Source organism: Helianthus annuus, chromosome 11 (assembly GCF_002127325.2).
Source record: "Helianthus annuus cultivar XRQ/B chromosome 11, HanXRQr2.0-SUNRISE, whole genome shotgun sequence".
Lineage (NCBI taxonomy): Eukaryota > Viridiplantae > Streptophyta > Magnoliopsida > Asterales > Asteraceae > Helianthus > Helianthus annuus.
In genome coordinates, this window is record NC_035443.2 from 47,518,411 (window position 1) to 47,528,538 (window position 10,128).

Genomic DNA, 10,128 nt, shown 5'->3' on the forward strand with positions numbered 1-10,128 from the left:
TATTGTTTGAATGCTTATCGGAACAAAACGCATTTAACGAGCATTCTACACTTGAAACGGAGAACTTTCACACCAAACCGGCCCCTTCGAACGAAGCCAGCAGCTTCGTACGAAGGCACTGCCTTCGTATGAAGGCAGCCAGCTTCGAACAAAGGCACCAGCCTTCTCCTATAAATACCTAGCCATCCTCATTCATTCTAACTTGCTGCCATTTACTCCAAAACGTTGCCGAATTGTTGTCCAACTGTTTTCAAGTAAGATTTACTATTTTTGCATAAATCACAACGTTGTCTGCTACGATTTTCCCACGAGTTTATCTCCGATTTCATCAAAACTCTTCTATTTTCATCCAAACTTCACCATTTTCACCAAAACTTCATCTTTTCATCTCAACTTCTTTATTTCCATGAAAACCTTCATTCTTTTTACAAAAATCTTCATCTCTTTCGTCAAATCTTCTTGTTTTACAACGGATCTACACTTAACCGAGTGTATTGGGCCTAGGTTCGGCTTTCCGAGTTAGAAATCTACAGATTTCACACTCACCAAGTGTTAATCCAAGTAAAAACCCTTTAAAACCCTTTTTAAACTCGATTTTTACACAAAAACGGACCAAACTGACGTATATTTCATTCACTAGATAGTGGGACGAGGTGGTGTCGAAACCGTCATGAATAGGACTCGAAAACACATCCGATTCAGACGAAAACATAGCTCCGAACTCCAAGAACAACCACAAATGCGAGTTGGACTATTCTGTGCGAAACCCGGCTTCGTACGAAGGCACTGACTTCGGACATCACAGCCTAATTCCCACCCGTGACTCAAACAAAGACATCTCGAGCTCTAAGTTTAATCAATAGCTTAAGGCTGGAGGGATGAACACTCGATTTCCCGAAGACAGACGTGAAGCACACTCGATTTTGGATAACGGAAGCCACACGTGTACGAAGACCCCACCTTCGCACGAAGGGACTGGCTTCGTACGAAGCCTCTGTTTCCCACCTGACACTTCGATTACGACCGTTTCAGCACTTTGGAGGACTTACACTTCTGTTCCCGTACGCAGCTTAATCCGGCGCTCCGTTCAATCCATTTCAAATCGTGTTTACTTGCTAGACACGCGCTGTGAGTATACTCGAACCATTTTTCGCTTAATGCACTTTTGGGTGTTACATGCGTTCTCTATCAAATTACACAACACTTAAACGCTTTTTGAACGCTAACCGCACTCGCATGATATACGTGATTAGTTGAATACTTGTTGCTATGTTACACAGTGATGACTTGCCCTACCGCCCTTAGCAACGATAGTACTATAGTTTGGACTCAGCACCTGTTTATTCAGGGGTTGTTATGGATCACATACTTTACTACACGTGTTCACAGTCATGTGGTTAGCTTGTATCATTGTTGATAGTTACTTGATTCGCCTATTACGTGTTACATGCTGGTTATGCGTAAACATTTTTATACTATATTTATGCTAAACTTGTGTACTCACCTTTACATTACTGTATTGACTGTATTTTAACGTATGTGACAGGTTGATGAATTGTTTGCTGCAAATGGTCAGGAAGTCAAGAAACTCATAATAAAAAATCTAGGTTGTCGGATCATGATTTGTTTGAGAGACTTGTTATCCGTTATGACTGTTTGTTGAAATATTTGTTTATTAGTATGGGATAATAAACTTGTTAAATATTGTCGAGTAAACTGCCATTTTGGTCCCTGAGGTTTGGTCACTTTTGCCATTTTAGTCCAAAACTCAAACCTTTTAAATCTGGGTTGTCACACCCCCAAAACACCACCTAGGGAGTGTCCCTGCTAGGCGTGTGACGTACCAGCAATGAGCCACTAATTACATTGAACCCAATCAAGTTTATAATTAAAATCTCCAATTATTAATAAAATATCATCAACAAGTTTAAATGAAAACCAACGTGTTCAGCGGAAGCAAATAGTAAACCAAAGTTAAATTGTTTCAAAACCAAAGTATAGTATCAAGAAATCAATCACATAAATCCTTCCAGTCGACCCATGACCACTCCAGCTACTCCAGACAGCAAGTTCCCAAATCCAAGATATCTAACGACCTGCGAGCATGCAACAAGTGTATCTGACAACGCTGGTGAGTTCATAGTTTTACGAAAACGTTGGTTACCAAGTGTTTAGTTAATCCATTGAATTTTAATTCCGAAAGTAATGTTGATAATACCCTGAATACAAGACGGCTTCTGATTATTTTGCCCTTTTCTCCAATGCTCCTATCAAAGCATTGGTCATGACTAGGTCATTAGTTCAACACCCATCCTCCCAGGTATGGGGTGAGGTTGCCAAACCTAAGTAGCGCTACTAACTAATACCATGTTACCTCCCCGGTAACCAAACAACACGGAGGGACTTTAAAGGTGATAGGATGAGTATATTATCCAACATTCCCGTTTTTACCCAAAAGACTTATCCCACCCCGGGATACCCACTGACTGTCCCAACCACCGGGACGCATGCTCAAGAGATGAACTCACCTTAGATTGCTCGGTATGTTATGTTACCCATTCCAAGTTAGTCAACCAAACCCTATCGTGGTTACCAAAGACTGTCAGTTTATTAAACACTTAATGTAAGTGGTAACACATATTACGCAAATAACATACACGCACCATCGTACAAGTTGTAGCAGTTACTCATGAAATTCAGCAAGTCTCATGTAATACCATTATCACATAACACATAGTAAACATTTAGGTTTCATACACATTCATAACACAAATTCACGTCTCAACCAGTAGCTCAACGGTGTACGGCACACTTGGTCCAGGGCCCATTATGAGTGTGCGATCCGCATTTAAATGTGCGATTGCATAATCTAATCCTCATATCCAATTCAGCCCAACATAAGATACATACATGTGTGTGGCCCAATTATACCAAGTCCAGAGGACTGTGCAACTCTACGCGAGTGTGCGACCAAGACGAGACTGTGCGATTGGTTTCCTATGTGCGACACAACTCAATCGTACAGCCCAATACAAGTGACCCAGCGGTTGTGCGACTTGTGGTTATGTACGACCCAACTAATCCTAAAGCCCAAGGCCTGTGCGACTGTCCAATGTTGTGCGGCCTGGTTCCAGTTCGTGGCCCAACCTCGCTATGTGTACATGTGTGGCCCAAACCCTCCATATTACCCAAGTCCTAATGTGCGATCAGTTTAATTGGTCTTAACTCACGGAATCAGTTACGCATGTTGATTTGTTTGATTACCCAATCAATTATCATCCAAACATATCGAGCATTCCATTATTTAATTCATACAAACCCAACAAATAATTAAATCATCTAGATTCATATCCCCACTAACATTACATGATTGTTTTCAGCAACCGTTTATTAGCATTAAACTCCTCAGTCATGAACTAACCATTGCTAACACCCAGCAAAAATTAATCATACAGAAACTATATTTATGTCGTACTCGAAAATTGTCCATGCTACAATCATACTCAACAACCATTTACACAATCACAGATCTCCAAGATGGCCATGTTTGATGCAAATTTAATGCATAATCAAAGTTATTAGAGAATGTGAATCACCTATGCCACATTAAATAATCGATCATGTCATGCACAACTTTTAACACAACCCATGATCAAGATTAATACAAACCCTACCACTACAAGCTTGATTCCCCATGCACCCATGTGACACATTACGTAACACCCAACATCACGGAAACCAAGGTTTGAATCAACTACAAGATTAAATCATTTATCATGAACCCACATAACCTAATCATTACCTACTGATCAATATTATCTTTACTAGAATTACTTTCATGTTACTCCAGTGGTCCGTCAGTGATCCAAATTTGCCGTTCAAAAAAAAGAATTACTTTCATGTTCATGTTCAAGTCGGATCAGAACCAAGTATGATCATCACATAATTACCAATATCAACAAATAATCATACGTACAAGTCTGACCCTACAATAATATTTTAACAATCTCATTAAAGTCACAAGACAATTAACCACACATAGCCGAGAGGGATCAGGTTATACACATCAAACAGGATCATGCAAGGGTTATCAAATTATATCGTGCATATAAAACATGATCACCCAATTTACTACCAAGAATACTATTATCACATAATTAGCTAACACATATTCCATCATGCACGAGTGTAAACAATAATCACAACATGTGTCGATATTATAACTATGCATGACAAGGAAATCTGATTCTAAACATAAGTAGATTAAACTAACCAAAAGAAGTCAAGATGAAGTTGAGGAAGTCTTCGAGATGGGGAGGGGTGTTTCTCCTGTCGATCGTGATTCAAGGGAGAGGATGTAGGGTTTGATATTGTGATGTACGTGCAAGTATCCATATAATGGTAATCAACTAAATCAAGTGTGCTAATATGCATTTGGGCCGAATCCTTAAAAGGTTAAACAGCCTTCGCTTTGGGCCGAATGGATCAAAACACAAGAAAAGCTAGATGGGCTCAGTTAATTCATTTGGGCCGGAATGGTGTGAGATTGCAAGGTAATATTATGTAGCCCGAAACATGCTCGGCCCAAACAAATGCCACGTTATTTAACCGAGTTAACAAATGTTTAAGTTTAACGGAGTTAGGATCACAAGATTGCACGTCACTCACCTTGAAAGTTCGGGTTGTCACATGGGTCCCTGTGGTTTCACTTTTATTGCCATTTTGGTCCAAAAATCAAATCACCTAATATTTAACTAATAAAATCTTGTTATTTTGTTTTTTCCCTAGGGGTAAAATAGTCAATGTGAATTTATTATAACATATTATTAATTAAATTAATTAAATTAAATATCCCTTTATGTTCATCTTCTTCATCTTCTACCCACATCCAAACCCTAATCCCTAATCCATCATCTTCTCCCCTGCAAGTCTGATCGAAAGCTTTCTAGAGAGTTTCCCTGAAGAACCTGTACAAGTCCAATCGCAGTTATTATACCTTCTTCTCATTTCAATCTCTTTCTCTCTCACCACCTCCGTCCCACATTTTCTCTCTCTAGAATAAACATTTCTCAAATACATATAGCAAACATATATAGATAGTTGTTTAAGTCGCCCGTGGTCGACGTTCAAAGACCTCCAACTGACCGGAATGGGGGCCGTGATTCAACAGCGATCGATGTAGCTGACGATCTCGAGGACGTTAGGCTGCTGGATTCATACGACGACGTTTATGCCAAAAGTAGCGAGGAATCCGGCATGAAGCGAATTCAGGTCAAAGTTACCGGGATGACGTGTGTAGCCTGTTCCACTTTTGTTGAAGGAGCTCTCATGAGCTTAAACGGCGTCGTTAGTGCCTCTGTTGCTCTCTTGCAGCATAAAGCTGATGTCCTTTTTTATCCCAATTTGGTCAAGGTCAGTGTCCTCAATTGATTTGGTATTGTTTGATCTCTACAAAATTGATGTATCATTAATTTAGTTTGTTTTGTTTCTTTTAAGCTAGAAATAATATGTTATAATAAATTCACATTGACTATTTTACCCTTAGGAAAAAGACAAAATAACAAGATTTTATTAGTCAAATATTAGGTGATTTGCTTTTTGGACAAAAATGGCAATAAAAGTGAAATAACAGGGACTCAGATTTAAAAGTTTTGAGTTTTGTACTAAAATGGCAAAAGTGACCAAACCTCAGGGACCAAAATGGCAGTTTACTCAATATTGTCACTAAATAGTTGTTATGGATTCTCTTGAGCAATCTGGTTCGCCTAGTGCCGCGCCCCGATGATTCCGCCATCGGTTGGGGTGTGACAAATTAGGGTAGGATGATAAGAGAAAACCGATTTTCGTTTGCTAAGGTTTCAAATGAGATTATTATAATCAATTGTGGTAGAACGAGAACTTTTATGGTATTTATCAGCGATTATTATATCAATAGAGTTATAATTAGCTTGTAAACGAGTATGAACTGTGAAATGTAACCTTTGAGGCCTAACATTTTATAATCATTGAGAAATTACATTATTTTTAACACTAAAATACACTTTTAATATATATTTTGAATAAAAAGCAGAATTTAAATAAAAATACGTCAATAGTAATAAAATTAAATAAAAAACTAATCATTTTTTTATGTATATGGTAAATCAAAAGAACCACCAAACCAAAAGTAAAAGTTTTTGTGTTTTGAATATTAGTAGTTGAAGTAATAATAAAGAGTTAGACTACTTTTTCTATATATTGTCATACACTACGACAAAGTAATAAACGGTTACAAAATATACTAGATTATTAGTTATCTCCTTCTCATCTTTATTTATTCTGTCTTTCTTCCCCGTGCCTTCTTTCTTTTTTGTTTCTGCAACCTGCAACATCAAGTCCTAAGAAAACTTAATTTTGTTTTCATTTCTCCATTCACTCACATTAAGATCGAATTCATCTTTTTTTAATGGAAGATCGAATTCATTTAGGTGTTGTTTGTTTTTGCAGACATAAACTGTCTGCAAGCTGATTTCATCTGTTTTCATGTCTGCAACTGAAGATGTGGTCTGAAGCTCTTCAAGCTGAAAATATAAGACTGTTTGTTTTTATAAATTGATACTGTCTGTACAAACTACATGAACTTTGTTTTATTTTCCAAATCAAAACATCCTAAACCAATTACCTCAACTACACATTCAACATCCAAAATGTTTAAGTTCAGAACATCCTAAACTAGTTACCTCCTTTCTGCCGTCTCTCTTGATCCGGTCACCGGAGCCGGTTACCTATATTTTTTTTTTGGGATTTCAATAAAACAATTAATAATATAATGTAATAACCAATTTGCAACCCAAATAAACAGATAAGAAATCAAATCAAATCACAGGCATAAAGGCACGAATAAGAAATGTACGTATATTATTCCAAGTGAAGGCACACAAATGCAAATAAAAAATGAATCAGTATTAGGTAACAGAGATTGAATAAATAGAAAACAAGAGTGCAATTTATTTAGCATAAGAATGAAGGTGGTGAAGAAGTTACCAGATACAACAATTTGAGGGTCTGAAATGATGGGGGGTTTGGTTTGGTTTAGCGAAACAGAAATAAAGCAATCAGGTATTGTGGTGGGTGATATAGCCGCCAGTCAGTCAGTCTATCGGACGGTAGTGGTGGCCGACTGAGGCGACGGCCGGCGCCGGTGACCTTGCAGCAGTGGTAGTGGTCCAGTTTTGAGGGAGGAGGGATTTTTGTGAAGATGAGAGAGGAGGGTTTTTTTGTGAAGATGTTTGAAGAAAGGGTGTTATAGCTTTTTTTTTAAGCTGAAAAAAGTCATTTTCAGATCTGTCCAAAGAAAAAAACAAACAGTCTTCAAGGGTAACGTCTGCGCGCCTGCAGACATTAGCTCCCTTGAAGATGTTTGAAGAAAAAACAAACACCCCCTTAATGTCCAAATAACTAGAGTTAAAAATACCCACAAATGATCACATTAAACACAAGTACTCCAAGGAAAACCATGCCTTTAAGAATGAAGAGCTTCAATTTAGAAAGACTCTCATCTTCAAAAACTATTTATGGGCATGAAAACGTACATTAGAAAGACATGTTTATTATCGTATAATCTAGACAACTAAAAACAAGTACTAAATTACAATATTAACAAGCAATCCATAACAAAAAAAAATGGTGAAAAAAGTAGGAAATTTACAGATAAAAGCATCAGGGAGACTATAAGAACATACATGTAAAGGCCACTTTTAATCATAGAAAATACTAAGCCACTTAGACAAATCGATATTGTCATCTAAATGTCCTCAACCATAATGCACAAACAATCACCAAAATTCACTTAATGGTTTTAGAAAACTTACCAAGCCAAGGTTATAGAGGACGGTTGAACTGACAATGTGAACTATGCGCACATCCCCTACCCATATAATGGATGCAATCAGTCTCATCCGTTTATACAACCTTAGCCCTAACCCTAATTGCCACATGGGCTATACAATTTCAATCAAACAAAATAAAGAGTAAATTACGGTTTTGGTCCTTGTGGGTTCAGTGTTTATTGTTGTATTTTACAAATATGAAAACTATTGTAATTTACACACCAAGGTTTCTAATTATTGCACTTTAAGTCCCCAGACTAACTCCATCCATCTTCACGTTAAATCCTGGTCACATGAGAGGCATGTGCGGGCCATTTTGGTAATTAACCATCTCAAATGCAGAAGCCAAGTCTTATTTAATATTTCATCTCCCTATTTAATTGAAGAAACCCTAAATGTATCAAAGTTGTTTCTTCTTTAATAGGACTTGACAACTTTTGTATGCTTATGCATCCTAGAGTTCCTGCCGTTATATGAGACAGAGATTCGTGCAAGAACTCACTAAATTTGAGATAGATACACATAATAGTATCATCAATCAAGTGCTTTTTGATGAGGAAGGTACATATGAATACAATTTTTACCTTTTATTTCGAGTATTACCTTTGTAAAAAAGTGTAGTTTTGATCTTTGTTGCAAATTTAACATTTTTTCTTGTAAATGTTAAAACAAATATCATACATGAAATTTTTTATATGTTTGCCTAGAGGTGGCATTTTTTGACCCATTTATGGGTAGAATTAAGAAAATCAGATAAAACAGATCAAAAGTTATCCGAAGTGTCTACAAGTTTATAATAACCTTCTAATTTGTTTATTTCAAACGTTAGATTATCACTATAATCACAAAAGCTTTTTAATCATATTTGAATCATTAATTGTTTACAAATTAGATAAAAAAATACGAAACAAACATGTTTGTGGTCCGGTCCAACCCACATTCATGTCAAGTCCTATTTAGATGCATTCTTTTTTAAGAACATTATGTAGACCGCATCATCAGTTTCTTTAAATTGCATTAATGGTTCGACATCTGTACCATCCATAAAACATTGCATATGTGATACATTCTATCTAAATAGCATTTGTAGTTAAATGGTTAAGCATTCATTAGATGTGTAAGCCACTATAAGTGAGCTTTAATTATTTTTAGATTTTCTAAAACATATGAGAATAAAAGTTTTAATACAAATAACTTTAATACAATTACTTTTCTAAAATACTATGGTTGCATGTGGTTGATTTTCTTCCATTTAAGATGGTTAATTACCATAATGCCCCGCACGTGCCTCTCATGTGACTATGAGTTAACATGAATGTGTATGGAGTTAGTCTGGTGGACTTAAATTGCAATAAATAGAGACCTTGGTGTGTAAATTGCAGGAGTATTCACATTTGTAAAATATAGCGATAAGCACTAAACCACAGGGACCAAAACCACAATTTACTCTAAAAAAAACAAACCCAAATTCCAGATTCGCATTATGACCCATCAATCAAACCCAAATCTAAACCTAAATCCTAACTCAAATCTCCAAATGCAAAGTGCACTTACTTATCTTCAAGCATTATACGATCATATGATGAGCTCCATTCGTTAAAAGGTTAAACACTAGGCATAAAGACAAATTATAAGAATAATATGTTTTGAAGAATATATGATGATGGTACTCTTTGGATTTATATGTTTTCTTTGGTGTGTTAGTTCATATCAATGTTTTCAAGACCGGATCGGATAGGACCAAACGTAGATATGGTCTCCTTACCACTCCACTAGTTGGATCGAACGGAATGAAGGTTAGAAACGGATGACGTCATAAATATTATAAATTAAATGGGGTAAATGAAGAAATTAATTAATTTATAGTTTAAGCCCCCCAAATTCTAGTTCATCCCCGGGCCTCCGGTTCGACCGCCGGCCACCCATAGAATGTAACTACCACCCTTAACCGGAATACCCATGCCTACGGTCCTTAGCGGACCAATTCGACTGGCTGGTCTGGTCCAGCCCTCAAAACGTTGGTTATATACGTGCCAAATCCAAGAGAGTGACACTATCACGGTCCTCGGCCCCGGTTTGACCCAGTCCAGAGCCGCGAGGCAGGAAATCCTGTGGTATTAAGTTAAGTGACAGCGGAAGTCTTTTTAAAACAGGATCTTTTAATATTAAAACTGCACGTTTATATAATTTAAGGATAGAACCTTGTAATTTACAATAAGGTGATTTCACTGGGAAATCTTTATTTTACAAAACATGTTTC